The following is a 7,607-nucleotide window of genomic DNA, read 5'->3' as shown; positions in this document are numbered from 1 at the left end:
ACATTACATTCACTAGTAGGAGTGAGAAAAACATCACGGGGTGGTGCGCATTGTATGGGTGTGTGTTACGTTACATTCACTAGTAGGAGTGAGAAAAACATCACTGGGTGGTGTGAATCAGAGGGTGTGAATTAGGATAGGCAGTGAGTGGCAATATAGGATGGAGAAAAGCACCGCGGGGTGGTCAGCATGGGGAGGTCAGGGAACATGCAGTGGCAATGTAGGATAGGTTTCTGAAAAACATCGCGGGGTGGTGCGCATTGTATGGGTGTGTGTTACATTACATTCACTAGTAGGAGTGAGAAAAACATCACGGGGTGGTGCGCATTGTATGGGTGTGTGTTACATTACATTCACTAGTAGGAGTGAGAAAAACATCACGGGGTGGTGCGCATTGTATGGGTGTGTGTTACATTCACTAGTAGGAGTGAGAAAAACATCACGGGGTGGTGCGCATTGTATGGGTGTGTGTTACATTACATTCACTAGTAGGAGTGAGAAAAACATCACGGGGTGGTGCGCATTGTATGGGTGTGTGTTACATTACATTCACTAGTAGGAGTGAGAAAAACATCACGGGGTGGTGCGCATTGTATGGGTGTGTGTTACATTACATTCACTAGTAGGAGTGAGAAAAACATCACGGGGTGGTGCGCATTGTATGGGTGTGTGTTACATTACATTCACTAGTAGGAGTGAGAAAAACATCACGGGGTGGTGCGCATTGTATGGGTGTGTGTTACATTACATTCACTAGTAGGAGTGAGAAAAGCATCACGGGGTGGTGTGAATCGCAGGGCCTGAATTAGGATAGGCAGTGAGTGGCAATGTAGGATGGAGAAAATCACCGCGGGGTGGTCAGCATGGGGAGGTCAGGGAACATGCAGTGGCAATGTACGATAGGTTTCTGAAAAACATCCCGGGGTGGTGCGCATTGTATGGGTGTGTGTTACATTACATTCACTAGTAGGAGTGAGAAAAACATCACGGGGTGGTGCGCATTGTATGGGTGTGTGTTACATTACATTCACTAGTAGGAGTGAGAAAAACATCATGGGGTGGTGCGCATTGTATGGGTGTGTGTTACATTACATTGACTAGTAGGAGTGAGAAAAACATCTCGGGGTGGTGCGCATTTTATGGGTGTGTGTTACATTACATTCAATAGTAGGAGTGAGAAAAACATCACGGGGTGGTGCGCATTGTATGGGTGTGTGTTACATTACATTCACTAGTAGGAGTGAGAAAAACATCACGGGGTGGTGCGCATTGTATGGCTGTGTGTTACATTACATTCACTAGTAGGAGTGAGAAAAACATCACTCGGTGGTGTGAATCAGAGGGTCTGAATTAGGATAGGCAGTGAGTGGCAATATAGGATGGAGAAAAGCACCGCGGGGTGGTCAGCATAAGGAGGTCAGGGAACATGCAGTGGCAATGTAGGATAGGTTTCTGAAAAACATCGCGGGGTGGTGCGCATTGTATGGGTGTGTGTTACATTACATTCACTATTAGGAGTGAGAAAAAGAACACAGGGTGGTGCGCATTGTATGGGTGTGTGTTACATTACATTCACTAGTAGGAGTGAGAAAAACATCACGGGGTGGTGCGCATTGTGTGGGTGTGTGTTACATTACATTCACTAGAAGGAGTGAGAAAAACATCACGGGGTGGTTCGCATTGTATGGGTGTGTGTTACATTACATTCACTAGTAGGAGTGAGAAAAACATCACGGGGTGGTGCGCATTGTATGGGTGTGTGTTACGTTACATTCACTAGTAGGAGTGAGAAAAACATCACTGGGTGGTGTGAATCAGAGGGTCTGAATTAGGATAGGCAGTGAGTGGCAATATAGGATGGAGAAAAGCACCGCGGGGTGGTCAGCATGGGGAGGTCAGGGAACATGCAGTGGCAATGTAGGATAGGTTTCTGAAAAACATCGCGGGGTGGTGCGCATTGTATGGGTGTGTGTTACATTACATTCACTAGTAGGAGTGAGAAAAACATCACGGGGTGGTGCGCATTGTATGGGTGTGTGTTACATTACATTCACTAGTAGGAGTGAGAAAAACATCACAGGGTGGTGTGAATCGGAGGGTCTGAATTAGGCTAGGCAGTGAGTGGCAATGTAGGATGGAGAAAAGCACCGCGGGGTGGTCAGCATGGGGAGGTCAGGGAACATGCAGTGGCAATGTAGGATAGGTTTCTGAAAAACATCACGGGGTGGTGCGCATTGTATGGGTGTGTGTTACGTTACATTCACTAGTAGGAGTGAGAAAAACATAACGGGGTGGTGCGCATTGTATGGGTGTGTGTTATATTACATTCACTAATTGGAGTGAGAAAAACATCACGGGGTGGTGCGCATTGTATGGGTGTGTGTTGCATTACATTCACTAGTAGGAGTGAGAAAAACATCACGGGGTGGTGCGCATTGTATGGCTGTGTGTTACATTACATTCACTAGTAGGACTGAGAAAAATATCACGGGGTGGTGCGCATTGTATGGGTGTGTGTTACATTACATTCACTAGTAGGAGTGAGAAAAACTTCACGGGGTGGTGCGCATTGTATTGGTGTGTGTTATATTACATTCACTAGTAGGAGAGAGAAAAGCATCACGGGGTGGTGCGCATTGTATGGCTGTGTGTTACATTACATTAACTAGTAGGAGTGAGAAAAACATCACGGGGTGGTGGGAATCGGAGGGTCTGAATTAGGATAGGCTGTGAGTGGCAATGTAGGATGGAGAAAAGCACCGCGGGTTGGGCAGCATGGGGAGGTCAGGGAACATGCAGTGGCAATGTAGGATAGGTTTCTGAAAAACATCGCGGGGTGGTGCGCATTGTATGGGTGTGTGTTACATTACATTCACTATTAGGAGTGAGAAAAAGAACACGGGGTGGTGCGCATTGTATGGGTGTGTGTTACATTACATTCACTAGTAGGAGTGAGAAAAACATCACGGGGTGGTGCGCATTGTGTGGGTGTGTGTTACATTACATTCACTAGAAGGAGTGAGAAAAACATCACGGGGTGGTTCGCATTGTATGGGTGTGTGTTACATTACATTCACTAGTAGGAGTGAGAAAAACATCACGGGGTGGTGCGCATTGTATGGGTGTGTGTTACGTTACATTCACTAGTAGGAGTGAGAAAAACATCACTGGGTGGTGTGAATCAGAGGGTCTGAATTAGGATAGGCAGTGAGTGGCAATATAGGATGGAGAAAAGCACCGCGGGGTGGTCAGCATGGGGAGGTCAGGGAACATGCAGTGGCAATGTAGGATAGGTTTCTGAAAAACATCGCGGGGTGGTGCGCATTGTATGGGTGTGTGTTACATTACATTCACTAGTAGGAGTGAGAAAAACATCACGGGGTGGTGCGCATTGTATGGGTGTGTGTTACATTACATTCACTAGTAGGAGTGAGAAAAACATCACGGGGTGGTGCGCATTGTATGGGTGTGTGTTACATTCACTAGTAGGAGTGAGAAAAACATCACGGGGTGGTGCGCATTGTATGGGTGTGTGTTACATTACATTGACTAGTAGGAGTGAGAAAAACATCTCGGGGTGGTGCGCATTGTATGGGTGTGTGTTACATTACATTCACTAGTAGGAGTGAGAAAAACATCACGGGGTGGTGCGCATTGTATGGGTGTGTGTTACATTACATTCACTAGTAGGAGTGAGAAAAACATCACGGGGTGGTGCGCATTGTATGGGTGTGTGTTACATTACATTCACTAGTAGGAGTGAGAAAAACATCACGGGGTGGTGCGCATTGTATGGGTGTGTGTTACATTACATTCACTAGTAGGAGTGAGAAAAACATCACGGGGTGGTGCGCATTGTATGGGTGTGTGTTACATTACATTGACTAGTAGGAGTGAGAAAAACATCTCGGGGTGGTGTGCATTGTATGGGTGTGTGTTACATTACATTCACTAGTAGGAGTGAGAAAAACATCACGGGGTGGTGCGCATTGTATGGGTGTGTGTTACATTACATTCACTAGTAGGAGTGAGAAAAACATCACTGGATGGTGTGAATCAGAGGGTCTGAATTAGGATAGGCAGTGAGTGGCAATATAGGATGGAGAAAAGCACCGCGGGGTGGTCAGCATGGGGAGGTCAGGGAACATGCAGTGGCAATGTAGGATAGGTTTCTGAAAAACATCGCGGGGTGGTGCGCATTGTATGGGTGTGTGTTACATTACATTCACTAGTAGGAGTGAGAAAAACATCACGGGGTGGTGCGCATTGTATGGGTGTGTGTTACATTACATTCACTAGTAGGAGTGAGAAAAACATCACGGGGTGGTGCGCATTGAATGGGTGTGTGTTACATTACATTCACTAGTAGGAGAGAGAAAAGCATCACGGGGTGGTGCGCATTGTATGGCTGTGTGTTACATTACATTAACTAGTAGGAGTGAGAAAAACATCACGGGGTGGTGGGAATCGGAGGGTCTGAATTAGGATAGGCTGTGAGTGGCAATGTAGGATGGAGAAAAGCACCGCGGGTTGGGCAGCATGGGGAGGTCAGGGAACATGCAGTGGCAATGTAGGATAGGTTTCTGAAAAACATCGCGGGGTGGTGCGCATTGTATGGGTGTGTGTTACATTACATTCACTATTAGGAGTGAGAAAAAGAACACGGGGTGGTGTGCATTGTATGGGTGTGTGTTACATTACATTCACTAGTAGGAGTGAGAAAAACATCACGGGGTGGTGCGCATTGTGTGGGTGTGTGTTACATTACATTCACTAGAAGGAGTGAGAAAAACATCACGGGGTGGTTCGCATTGTATGGGTGTGTGTTACATTACATTCTCTAGTAGGAGTGAGAAAAACATCACGGGGTGGTGCGCATTGTATGGGTGTGTGTTACGTTACATTCACTAGTAGGAGTGAGAAAAACATCACTGGGTTTTGTGAATCAGAGGGTCTGAATTAGGATAGGCAGTGAGTGGCAATATAGGATGGAGAAAAGCACCGCGGGTGGTCAGCATGGGGAGGTCAGGGAACATGCAGTGGCAATGTAGGATAGGTTTCTGAAAAACATCGCGGGGTGGTGCGCATTGTATGGGTGTGTGTTACATTACATTCACTAGTAGGAGTGAGAAAAACATCACGGGGTGGTGCGCATTGTATGGGTGTGTGTTACATTACATTCACTAGTAGGAATGAGAAAAACATCACGGGGTGGTGTGAATCGGAGGGTCTGAATTAGGATAGGCAGTGAGTGGCAATGTAGGATGGAGAAAAGCACCGCGGGGTGGTCAGCATGGGGAGGTCAGGGAACATGCAGTGGCAATGTAGGATAGGTTTCTGAAAAACATCACGGGGTGGTGCGCATTGTATGGGTGTGTGTTACGTTACATTCACTAGTAGGAGTGAGAAAAACATAACGGGGTGGTGCGCATTGTATGGGTGTGTGTTATATTACATTCACGAATTGGAGTGAGAAAAACATCACGTGGTGGTGCGCATTGTATGGGTGTGTGTTGCATTACATTCACTAGTAGGAGTGAGAAAAACATCACGGGGTGGTGCGCATTGTATGGCTGTGTGTTACATTACATTCACTAGTAGGACTGAGAAAAATATCACGGGGTGGTGCGCATTGTATGGGTGTGTGTTACATTACATTCACTAGTAGGAGTGAGAAAAACTTCACGGGGTGGTGCGCATTGTATTGGTGTGTGTTACATTACATTCACTAGTAGGAGAGAGAAAAGCATCACGGGGTGGTGCGCATTGTATGGCTGTGTGTTACATTACATTAACTAGTAGGAGTGAGAAAAACATCACGGGGTGGTGGGAATCGGAGGGTCTGAATTAGGATAGGCTGTGAGTGGCAATGTAGGATGGAGAAAAGCACCGCAGGTTGGGCAGCATGGGGAGGTCAGGGAACATGCAGTGGCAATGTAGGATAGGTTTCTGAAAAACATCGCGGAGTGGTGCGCATTGTATGGGTGTGTGTTACATTACATTCACTATTAGGAGTTAGAAAAAGAACACGGGGTGGTGCGCATTGTATGGGTGTGTGTTACATTACATTCACTAGTAGGAGTGAGAAAAACATCACGGGGTGGTGCGCATTGTGTGGGTGTGTGTTACATTACATTCACTAGAAGGAGTGAGAAAAACATCACGGGGTGGTTCGCATTGTATGGGTGTGTGTTACATTACATTCACTAGTAGGAGTGAGAAAAACATCACGGGGTGGTGCGCATTGTATGGGTGTGTGTTACGTTACATTCACTAGTAGGAGTGACAAAAACATCACTGGGTGGTGTGAATCAGAGGGTCTGAATTAGGATAGGCAGTGAGTGGCAATATAGGATGGAGAAAAGCACCGCGGGGTGGTCAGCATGGGGAGGTCAGGGAACATGCAGTGGCAATGTAGGATAGGTTTCTGAAAAACATCGCGGGGTGGTGCGCATTGTATGGGTGTGTGTTACATTACATTCACTAGTAGGAGTGAGAAAAACATCACGGGGTGGTGCGCATTGTATGGGTGTGTGTTACATTACATTCACTAGTAGGAGTGAGAAAAACATCACGGGGTGGTGCGCATTGTATGGGTGTGTGTTACATTCACTAGTAGGAGTGAGAAAAACATCACGGGGTGGTGCGCATTGTATGGGTGTGTGTTACATTACATTCACTAGTAGGAGTGAGAAAAACATCACGGGGTGGTGCGCATTGTATGGGTGTGTGTTACATTACATTCACTAGTAGGAGTGAGAAAAACATCACGGGGTGGTGCGCATTGTATGGGTGTGTGTTACATTACATTCACTAGTAGGAGTGAGAAAAACATCACTGGGTGGTGTGAATCAGAGGGTCTGAATTAGGATAGGCAGTGAGTGGCAATATAGGATGGAGAAAAGCACCGCGGGGTGGTCAGCATGGGGAGGTCAGGGAACATGCAGTGGCAATGTAGGATAGGTTTCTGAAAAACATCGCGGGGTGGTGCGCATTGTATGGGTGTGTGTTACATTACATTCACTAGTAGGAGTGAGAAAAACATCACGGGGTGGTGCGCATTGTATGGGTGTGTGTTACATTACATTCACTAGTAGGAGTGAGAAAAACATCACGGGGTGGTGCGCATTGTATGGGTGTGTGTTACATTACATTCACTAGTAGGAGAGAGAAAAGCATCACGGGGTGGTGCGCATTGTATGGCTGTGTGTTACATTACATTAACTAGTAGGAGTGAGAAAAACATCACGGGGTGGTGGGAATCGGAGGGTCTGAATTAGGATAGGCTGTGAGTGGCAATGTAGGATGGAGAAAAGCACCGCTGGTTGGGCAGCATGGGGAGGTCAGGGAACATGCAGTGGCAATGTAGGATAGGTTTCTGAAAAACATCGCGGGGTGGTGCGCATTGTATGGGTGTGTGTTACATTACATTCACTATTAGGAGTGAGAAAAAGAACACGGGGTGGTGTGCATTGTATGGGTGTGTGTTACATTACATTCACTAGTAGGAGTGAGAAAAACATCACGGGGTGGTGCGCATTGTGTGGGTGTGTGTTACATTACATTCACTAGAAGGAGTGAGAAAAACATCACGGGGTGGTTCGCAT

The sequence above is a fragment of the Cavia porcellus genome, unplaced genomic scaffold, assembly GCF_034190915.1.
Source record: "Cavia porcellus strain 051 isolate PalLab524CR breed Dunkin Hartley unplaced genomic scaffold, mCavPor4.1 scaffold_66, whole genome shotgun sequence".
NCBI lineage: Eukaryota > Metazoa > Chordata > Mammalia > Rodentia > Caviidae > Cavia > Cavia porcellus.
This window is presented reverse-complemented; position numbering follows the sequence as displayed.